This window comes from Cervus canadensis, chromosome X, assembly GCF_019320065.1.
Source record: "Cervus canadensis isolate Bull #8, Minnesota chromosome X, ASM1932006v1, whole genome shotgun sequence".
NCBI classification, from domain to species: Eukaryota; Metazoa; Chordata; class Mammalia; order Artiodactyla; family Cervidae; genus Cervus; species Cervus canadensis.
Window position 1 is genome coordinate 112,732,698 of NC_057419.1, and position 11,221 is coordinate 112,743,918.

Consider the following 11,221-nt stretch of genomic DNA (forward strand, 5'->3'; position numbering starts at 1 on the left):
TCTACTTTACATTGTTCATTGAAGAAGGTCTTCTTATCTGTCCTTGCTATTCTCTGGAACTCTGCATTCAGTTGGGTATATCGTTCCTTTCCTCTCTTGCCTTTCCCTTTTCTTCTTTCCTGAGCTATTTGCAAAGCCTCCTCAGACAAGCAGTTTGCCTTCTTGCATTTCTTTTTCTTTGGTTTAGTTCCAGTTACTGTTTCCTGTACAGTGTTGCAAACCTCCATCCATAGTTCTTCAGGCACTTTATTTACCAGATCTAATCCCTTGAATCTATTCATCACCTCCACAGTATAATCATACGAGATTTGATTTAGGTCATACCTGAAAGGCCTAGTGGTTTTCCCTACTTTCTTCCATTTAAGCCTGAATTTTGCAATAAGTAGCTGATGATCTGAGCCACAGTCAGCTATAGGTCTTGTTTTTGCTGACTGTATAGAGCTTCTCCATCTTTGGCTACAAAGAACATAATCTGATTTCACTACTGAACACCTGGTGATGTCCATGTGTAATGATCTCTTGAGTTGTGGGAAAAGTTGTTTGCTATGACCAGTGTGTTCTCTTGACAAAACTCTGTTAGCCTTTGCCCTGCTTCATTTTGTACTCCAAGACCAAACTTGCCTGTTAATCTGGGTATGTCTTGACTTCCTACTTTTGCTTTCTACTCTCCTGTGATGAAAAGGACACCTTTTTTGGTGCTGGTTCTAGTAGACATGGTAGGTCTTCACAGAACTGTTCAACTTACACTTCTTTGGCATCAGTGGTTGGGTCATAGAGTTGGATTATGGTGATGCTGGATAGTTTGCCTTGCAATGGTAGAGTTGGATTATGGTGATGCTGGATAGTTTGCCTTGCAATGGTACATTGCACACCGGGCTTCAAAGACTTTGAGTGATAAAAAGAATGCAAAACCTCCCCAACTTAATATTGATTACATGTTGAAATGATAATATTTAGGGTGAAAGTGAAAGTCGCTCAGTCATGTCTGACTCTTTGCAACCCCATGGACTGTAGCCTACCAGGCTCCTCTGTCCATGGAATTCTCGAGGCCAGAATACTGGAGTGGGTAGCCATTCTCTTCTCCAGGGGGTCTTCCCAACCCAGGGATTGAACCCAGGTCTCCTGCATTGTAAGCGGATTCCTTACTATCTGAGCCACCAGGGAAATATTGCATTAAATAAAACATTAAAATTAACTCCATCTGTTTCTCTTTTGTAAATTTTATTGAACTGTAGTTAATTTACAACATTGTATTAGTTTCAGGTGTACAGCACAGGGATTCAGTTATATATGTGTATATATCTATTCTTTTTCAGAGTTGTTTCCATTATAGGTTATTACAAGATATTGAATATAGTTCCCTGTACTATACAGTATGTCCTTGTGTTTACTTTATAATAATAATGTGCATCTGTTAATCTCAAACTCTGAAATTATCCCTTTCTTCATTTTTTTAAGTGTGGCTACTAGAACATTTAAGATTACATATGGAGTTCTAATTATATTGCTGTTGGACAGTACAAGTCTGGGGAAGGAGGAAAAGGAGGGGGGAAATGAAGAGAGAGTAGAAGGAAGGGGGTGCTCTTAGATTCTGAAAGAAAGTTTTCTTTCTCTTAGGGCAGGGATCTTATTTTGCAACCTCTGTCAGAATCCTTACCTTCTGCTCCTTGTTCTGTCTGTTAATGCAAAGTGTCTGTATTTGCACCTAGAGAGTATTGTAGGTGCATGCTCAATCTTGTCTGACTCTTTGTGACTCCATGGACTGTAGCCCGCCAAGCTCCTCTGTTCATGGGATTTTTCAGGCAAGAATACTGGAGTGGGTTGCCATTTCCCATTCCAGCAGATCTTCCCAACCCAGAGATTGAACCTGCGTCTCCTGCAAGTCTCCTGGATTGCAGGTGGACCCTACTGCTGAGCCACCGAGGGAAGCATTGTAGGCATCACAGGACAAAAATAGAAGAGCTTCTTATTTTTCCTCCTTGTGTCTCAAGAGTTTTGGAGAACAGAGGTCATTTGTTTATGTTGAGATGTGTGTGCCTGGCCAAGAGCATTTCTGTGCAAGTTCCCTCGCTCCAAGAGGTCTGCATCTTCTGCAGATTGGCAGGGGCGATTCAAGACCAAACAAAGGCAGCTAACTGGCCAATAGCAGAAGCTGGAAGAAATTTCAGCGAGTTTACTCCTGGACCCAAGAGGTAGGAAAAGTTGTTAGGGACATGAATGGAGAAAATGTACTAATGATCAGAATTAGTCATGTTGTTAGTAAAAGGATTGAACTTGACCAAGAAAACTGGAGTGGCCCCTGTAAAGATTTGGAAAACAGGATAACCCAGCAGGCCGGAACTGCTGCAGGACTGGGCAGCCTGCCAAGTGCCTGCGGATTCTGCTAACCCAGGAAGGTGGGGTTCTGGGCACTGCCTGGAGGAGGGGTGCCCCCCAGGTCCTCTACAGGATGCCTGCCCCCGCCCTTGTGCTCACTCTCCAGAGATTCTGAGAAGCAGGAAAGAGCGGTGGTCAGCAGATTACCATCCTCACCCTCTACAACTCCAGTAGTGCCATCGAAGTTTTCCATTAAAGCTCCCTGCCATGCTGTGTCTCTTAACCTCAAGAAGTGAAGCATCACAGAAAGCTATGTCCCCATTCTCTGCCACAAGACAGCCCTCCTAGTGTTATCAGTGTGTGATCATCACCAGCTCCAGCCTTCTGCCGGGCCTGGAGATACAGCATATTCTCTGTGCTATAGAGGCTCTGGGGATTTGTATTCTGCCTCTTCACTTGATTGCCTTGGGAGACTGACCTAAGAAAACATTGGTACAATTTATGCCAGAGAATATTTTGCTTGTATTCTCTTCTAGGTGTTTTATGGTGTCGTGTCTTATATTCAAGTCTCTAATCCATTTTGAGTTTATTTTTGTATATGGTGTTAGAGAATGTTCTACAATTCATTCTTTTAGCTGTGCAGTTTTCGCAGCACCGCTTATTGGGGAGACTGTCTTTTCTCCTTTGTATATTCTTGCTTCCTTTGTCAAAGATTAATTGACCATAGGTGTGTGAGTTTATTTCTGGACTCTTTATTCTGTTCCCTTGATCTATCTGTATATTTTTTGTGCTAACACCACACTATTTTGATTACTGTAGATTTATCTGAAGTCTGGAAGGGTTGTCTCTTGCTTTATTCTTTTTCCTCAGTATTGCTTTGACAGTTCTGGGTCTTTTATGATTCCACAGTGGTTTTAGGATTATTTTTTCTGTGGGAAAATGCCATGGATAATTTGATAGGGGTTACATTAAATCTCTAGATTGCTCTGGATAGTATGGCCATTTTTTTTTTTTTTTACCTTGTGTTTGTCACACACATGCCCACTTTCTGTTGTGCTGAGAAAGAGGTGTTGGGTTGTGTGACAGTTTCTTTCCCACAGTGGAATGCCACAGCTGCTACCTTTAAGAACAGCTGCAGACCAGTAGCTGTGGAAAGTATGGCCATTTTAAGGATACTAATTCTTCTAATCCAAGAGCAAGGGGTATCTTTCCATTTCAAAGAAATTAGTTTCTTAATGTAAACTATGCCCCAAACTCCAGGAAGACATGGGTTCTCTCTCCTGAGGCATGATGAATGTTGGTGGAAAAGTAGAGCATGAGCACTGTACTAATTTTCTGTGCTTACTTGTCACTCTCCCTCTATTGAAAGTAAGCTTCTTGAGCACAGGATCCATTTCTTATCTTCAAATCCATAGCACACGGCTGGGCCCTTTGTAATTCAGAATAAATGAAAAAATGAATTAATAAATGAACTCACACTGTCACAGACATTTTGTGTTTTACCTCATTTGGAAATAAATCAAAAGAGGATGCAATCAAAGGACAGACAAGAGTAAGTATAGATAAGAAGGATAATACCCCCTTTATTTATGTAGCAGTAGAGTTTGCAAAGTTTGTGCCCATCCATTACTTCAAGTGATTAAGAGGTAGGCAGGGTATTTATTTAATGTGAAGTAACTTAGACCAAGAGAAGTTAATTTGCTTGTCCAAGGTCACACAGATAATAGATGACCAAGTCAAGGCTGGAAAACAGGTCTCCTGATATCTAATATAGTTCTTAAATTAATGGAATTAAAAGAAAGTGAAGGAATTCTCTGATGGTCCAGTAATTAGAACTCCATGCTTTCACTGCAGGCTCCTCAAGTTCAATCCTTGGTTGGAGAACTAACATCCTGCAAGCTTTGTGGCATTGCCAAAAATAAAGAAATGTTTTAAAAGGAAGTGAAAAACGTTTGGTAATAAAAAAAGAAAGAAACTCATTTTATAATGTAGCGGTTACATTTCCAGCTACATTAACTAAGAATGTTCTGGAAACAAGCAGGTAAAGGATTAAGCGAAGCGTATAAATATCAGGTTAGGAGCTATCTTTGACAAAGGCACATAGATTTAACCATGGGATTTGTGAAATGCAGTGTCACTCGGACAACATTGGAAAGGAAGAGAAACACAAGGAATGATACTTCACAAAAGCAGATGCTTCAGGACACATTAGTGAAAATGTATAAAACAGACCAATGCAACTACTAGGTTTTAATAGTTATTTTTCCCCATGTTTCTAACCATGTGGAGTTAAAGGTATCCAAGCTACAATTCCCATCCTCTTTCCAGTTCACTTCAATGTGCCCATACCAAAATTGAGTAGAACAAAGGAATACTGGGATCCAGCAGAATCATACTCTATTTAAGCCACGTTTCTAAATCAGCATATTGGAATATCAAAAAGAGAACTAACCTGCCATGGTAGGTCAATGTGTCAGCTCCAGAAACTACATCACATGTTTCATAGATAGGGCCAGATTAGCTTAGTCCTTGGGCTTCCCGCCTCGGCTCACTTTTCCCTTCCCCATTGCCCACAGTCTAAATATGTTTCTCTCAAAACTGATAGTGCAAATGTGATCATGTTACACTCCTCTTTAAAATCACTTACTGGGGCTTCCCTGGTGGCTCAGTGGTAAACTGCCTGCCAATGCAGGAGACACAGGTTTGATCCCGGATCCGGGAAGATCCCACATACTGCGGAGCAACTAAGCCTATGCGCTACCACTCTGGCGGAGTCTGTGCACTAGAGGGAACCAGGGGCTTCCCTAGTGGCTCAGATGGTTAAGAATCTGCCTGCAATGCAGGAGACCCAGGTTCAATCCCTGGGTTGGGAAGATCCCCTGGAGAAGGGAATGGCTACCCACTCCAGCATTCTTGCCTGGAAAATCCCATGGACAGAGGAGCCTGGTGGGCTTCAGTCCACGGTGTCACAAAGAGTCAGACACGACTGAGTGACTAACCCTAGGATTAGAAACTTGGTTCTGCTCTGATACTGCTCCTTTAGAGGGAAGCACAGCAACTGCGCCCACGTGCCGCAGCTCCTGAAGCCTGTGCGCCCTAGAGGCTGGACTCTGAACTGGAGAAGCCACCGCGATGAGAAGCCCGCACACCGCCGCTCCAGAGTAGCCCCCAGCGAGTGGGGGAAGAAGAACCCGCACAGCACCAAAGACCCAGCACAGCCAAGACCCAGCACAGGGAAAAAAATAAATAAATATAATTAGAATCCTTTACTGAGCAAATTAATGCAATATGGGGTCCCAGATTGGATCCTGCTGCCAGCCCGCGCGCACACACACACACACACAGACACTACTGGGAAAACTGGTGAAATCCAAATAAAGTCTGTAGTGTAGTTAATATTAATATATTGTACCAATCTTAATTTCTTAGTTTGATCATTCTACCGTGGTTATGTAAGAGGTTCATGTTAAAGGAAGCTCAGTGAATAGGTATATGACACCTTTCTGTACTATTTTTGCAACACTTTAGTAAATCTAAAATTATCTCAGAATAAAAAGTGGGGGAAAAATCTTCTCCTAGCTCTTCATTACCCTAAGGATTAAGTACAAATTCTTTGCCTTTGCTCAGGAAGACCTGCATGACCTAACCCTTCAGCCCCACATACGTACATGCTCCAGCATCAAAATTTAGGGCAGGGAAGGAGGGTGGAGGGCGGTGGGGAAGGATGGGAATTCCACTCCCACAGTCAGGCCACTCTCTGATTCTGCTCCAAAAAACTACTTACAGTTACATGAAAAGGCCATTCTCTCTAGCCTCTGAACAAATTAATCCTTGCTGTTTCTTCATCTAGTAGGCTCTGCTGATCCTGCCACCCCCTCTTCCACCTTTTGCTTGGCTGAAATCTTGCTTGTATATTTCTTGGAAAGTTACCTTTCCTAGCAAATCTTCCCTGACAACCCGCCCCCCTACTCCACATATATACCACTCCCTCCCCACTGATACACCAGAGTTGGATTAAGTGTCCTTTATATGTGCTCCCACTACACCCTATGCATTTTTGTGATTAGTCACTTTCACACTGTATTATAGTTCTGTCTCCCACATTTGTCAGTTGTTGACTCTGGGTCTTCTCCTTCTAGCCACACCTACGACTTTCATACAGCAAGGCAGCCATTAAAATAGCTTGATTTCTAAATTCCATATATAGTAAATCCATGGCTGATTCATGTCAGTGTATGACAAAAACCACTACAATATTGTAAAGTAATTAGCCTCCAACTAATAAAAATAAATGAAAAAAAAAGTTTAAAAAAATAGCTTGATTTCACAGGTTTAAAACTTTTGAGGATTGAGTTTTTCATTCAAGTAATTATTCATATAGTTTATATATTCTGTGATACAGTGAGAATGGAGAGTTTTCGTTTTTTTCCTTGATATTGTTGAGTTTCTGTGAGTCATATTTCTGCACCAATATTAACTTATTATCCAAAGGGTACACTATATCCCTTTATTACAGGGATCATTGAGAAATGATCAACGCAATAAGTCTATTTAGCTTCTATCACTATACATACTTCATCTTTGTGATGAAACTTTTAGTATTTACTCTCTTAGCAAGTTTCAAATATGCAATACAGTGTTATTAACTATAGTCACTGTGTTATACACTATACCCCATGGGACTTATTTTATAGCTGGAAGTTCGTACCTTTTCACTCCCTTCACCTATTTTACCCACCCCCAATCCTCCACCTCTGGCATCCACCAATCTCTTCTCTATACCCATGAGCTCAGTTTTTATTCTTTTTTGTTTTGTTTAGATTCCACATATAGATGACAGCATATGGTATTTATCTTTCTTTGTCTGACTTACCTCACTTAGGATATCGCCCTCAGGTCTATCCGTATTGTCACAAATGGCAAGATTTCCTTCTTTTTGTGGCTGAATAATATTCCATTTGTGTGTTGCATGCATGACTGTGTATCTATATATCTGTCCATCACATTTTCTTTATCCATTCATCTATCGATGATGGACATTTAAGTTGCTTTCCTGTATCTCCGCCATTGTAAATAATGTTGCAAAGGATGTGGGGGAAGGGGCAATGTATCTTTTCCAGTTACTGTTTTCATTTTCTTTAGATAAATACCTAGAAGTACAATGACTGAATCATATGGTAGTTCTATTTTTAATTTTTTGAGGACCCTCCATATTGTTTTATATAGTTGTTGTTGTTGTTTAGTTGTTCAATCATGTCTAACTCTTTGCAACCCTATGGACTGTAGCCTGCCAGGCTCCTCTGTCCATGGGGATTCTCCAGGCAAGAATACTGGAGTGGGTAGCCATTTCCTTCTCCAGATGTTCCTGACCCAGGAATTGAATCTGCATCTCCTGCGTTGCAGGTGGATTCTTTACTACTAAGCCACCTGCAAAGCCTGTTTTCCATACTGGCTGTACCAATTTCTTTCCTTCCCTGATAGCTGAGTTGGTAAAGTATCTGCCTGCAAATGCAGGGGACCCTGGTTCGATTCCTGGGTCAGGAATATCTGCTGGAGAAGGGATAGGCTACCCACTCCAGCATCCTTGTGCTTCCCTGGTGGCTTAGCTGGTAAAGAATCCAGAATTGATGCAGGAGACCTGGGTTTGATCCCTGGGTTGGGAAGATCCGCTGGAGAAGGGAAAGGCCACCTACTCCAGTACCCTTGCTTGGAAAATCCCATGGACAGAGGAGCCTGGTAGTCTACAGTCTACGGGGTTGCAAAGAGTCAGACACGACACGACTGAGTGACTTCACTTTCTTTTTACATTCCCACCAACACTGCATGCTTTTTTCTACATCCTTGCTAATATTTGTTATTTCTGTTCTTTTTGATAATAACCATTGCAACAGGTGTGAGAAGATATCTCTTTGTGGTTTACTTACTTCTTTATTTTTGACTACACTGGGTCTTCATTGCTGCAGGCGGGCTTTCTCCAGTTGGGCTACTCTATTTACAGTGCACGGGCTTCTCACTGTGTTGGGTTCTCTTGTTGCGGAGTACAGGCACACATTTGGGAGAATACTGAATGAGAAGAGGATCTAGGGCAAGTCTTTAAAAAAATTCAACAAATTTGTGGTCTAGTAGAGAAGGATAAGGTTCAGGGTTGTTAGAAAAAGAGCAGGCAGAGAGGTAGGTGGAAAACCAGAACATTAAATATAAAAGAGCTTAGAAGTCAAAGGAAGAGACTGCTTCAAGGAGAAAGTGCCAAGAAGAAAAAAAGGCCAAGTAAAAGAGCAGAAAACATCTTATCTTTTTGATGTGGTGACACAGATGTCATTGGCAACATGAAAGAGAGCTATTTCAGGGAAATTATCTGGATAAAAGCCAGATTGGAGTGGGTTGAGAATTGAGTGAGAGGTGATAAAATGGAGTAGTTGGTATAGATAACTCTTTTTTGACAACTCTTTTATTTGATTTTTAATTAAATAAATAATATATAAATATATTTTCCTTTAAAAAAATTAAAACATTACGAACAAGACTAAAATCCTCTTTGATCACTGCCACCAATCCTGGTTTTCTTCTCCATCTTTCAGAGGTAACCATAGTTATTTGTTTGGTATGTCCTTCCTGGCCTTTTGCTAGATATTAATATATTACTGTTATAGGTAACAGCATAATTTAACATAGTTGTTCAGTTGCCAAGTTGTGTCTGACTCTTTGTGACCCCATGGACTGCAGCACACCAGGCCTCCCTGTCGCTCACCATATCTCAGAGTTTGCCTAAGTTCATGTCTATTGAATTGGTGATGCCATCCAATCGTCTCATTCTCTGTCGCCCTCTTTTCCTTCTGCCTTCAATCTTTCCCAGAATCAGGTCTTTTCCAATGAGTCAGATGTTTGAATCCCCCTTCATGGATCACTGCCTTGTTGTGGTGAAGGGGCTTGTGTAATTCAATGAAGCTATGAGCCACTGAAGATGGATAGGTCATAGTGAAGAGGTCTGACAAAACATGGCCCGCTGGAAGAGGGAATGGCAAATCACTCTGATATTCTTGTTGTGAGAACCCCATGAACTGTATAAAAAGGCAAAAAAAAAAAACCAAACCCATATATATACACACACACACATATGCATATGTTTTACAGGTATCAATGTTCAATTGCTCAGTTGTGTCTAAGTCTTTGTGACCCTATGGACTGTGGCCTGCCAGGCTCCTCCTCTGTCCATGGGATGTCCCAGGCAAGAATACTGGAAGGGGTTGCCCTTTCCTCCTCCAGGGGATCTTCCTGACCCACGGATTGAACTTGCATCTTCTGCATCGGCAAGTGGATTCTTTACCACTGAGACACTTGGGAAGCCCATTTATATCAATACATATATTATATAGTATAATATGATATATGGAATGAACTACTTCGTTTTTTAAATAAATACACCACAGATATCACATACTATATTATAATTTATTTGACATTCTTCTACTGATAGTCTTTGAAGTGCTTCTTATTTTTTCCCCCAAGTCACTCACAATTCTGCAAAACACTGCCTTGTATACACTGACTTTGTCAAAGAAGGCAAAAGGAAGGGTATGCTCATTTAAATTTCAATAGACACGACTTGCACTTTTCCTATTTTAATAGAAAATGTGTTACCAAACTGCCCTCCCAAATGACTGTACCAATTTTCCCTCCCATCAGCAGTGGGAGTCTCTTAAGACTACTGACTACCCCTTATCCCACACCTGCAGCAACTCTTTCAAGATGTTTGGCTGGTGAGGGAGAAAACTATCCCCTGGTAGCTAGAAGCGGGTGAAAGATTGAAAGAGTTTTGTATATGAGAAAGGCGAGAGTATGTTTTTTGGTTTTTTGTTTGTTTTGTTTTTAATTCATTTTTATTGGAGTATCGTTGATTTACAATGTTGTGTTAGAGCATTTTGCAGAGCCCTGCTGTGAGGCATGTGGGATCTTAGTTCCCCAACCAGGGATCAAACCCCTGCCCCCTGCAGTGGAACCACTGAGTCCTAACCGCTGGACTGCCAGAAAGTCCCAGAGCATGCTTTCATATGCATGAGAAAGTTCCAGTTGAGAAGGAGAGGTTGCATAAACATGATGAAAAAGAGATAATTAATTACAAAAAGTTCCCAGGAAGGCAGAGGAGGACATTATTCCAAGAAGAAATAGAAGGAACGGCCTTACGTGAGAAGAGGCATCATCCTTCTATTGCATTGGTTCTCTAACTGGATTGTGCATCAGAATTCCCTGGCGACAACAAGAGCAAAAGAGAAACAAAACAAAGGTAAATAAATAAAACAGAATTCCCCGGAGAGCTTCTTAAAACTGATCACTGCCCCCTCCTCCACCAGAGTTTGTGATTCTGTAGGTTTGGAGGCGGGATCTGCAAATCTGCATTACTAACAAGTTCCCAGGCAGTGTTGATTCTGTTGATCTGTTCTGGGGGATTAACTGGTTTGGGAACCACTATCCTATGTAGCAGGAGGCAAGGAAGACAGGGTGGGTAAGGAGCTGGGTAGATATGTATATCTGGTCAGCGGAAGATGAGGGAGTTCCTATCTAATGGCTTCTATTTTCTCTGTGAAATGAGAGTTGTGGTCAAGTATTGAATGTATGAGGGCAAATAGGAGGTAGTGCTGGGGTAGGAGGTTAGAGAAGAGTGAGGAAGGTTGTAAAAAATGGTTGCAGAAGGCAGGTGAGTGGATTGACCAAAAATATGTAATAAAATTACTAGGCAATACTGAAGTCTCATTTGGGGTCTGTGATCATGAATTTTACAATAGGCCCAACCTGCCCAATTATGTGACTTTTTCCAGTAGCCATGGAGAACATAAATTATCAGTTTTACTCGAGACCAAGGTTTTGCCACTTTAATGACTCAAGGAGACATACAGTAGCTCAGGCTAGA

The 11,221-nt window shown here is 41.4% G+C and overlaps 1 non-coding gene across 1 annotated transcript; it reads right to left on the minus strand.

Annotated features, from left to right (window-relative positions):
- Nucleotides 1-3,336: 3,336 nt before the first annotated feature.
- Nucleotides 3,337-3,470, minus strand: LOC122436183. Its single transcript, XR_006267941.1, has one exon. It is a non-coding gene; the product is annotated as a small nucleolar RNA SNORA41 (small nucleolar RNA).
- Nucleotides 3,471-11,221: the final 7,751 nt, after the last annotated feature.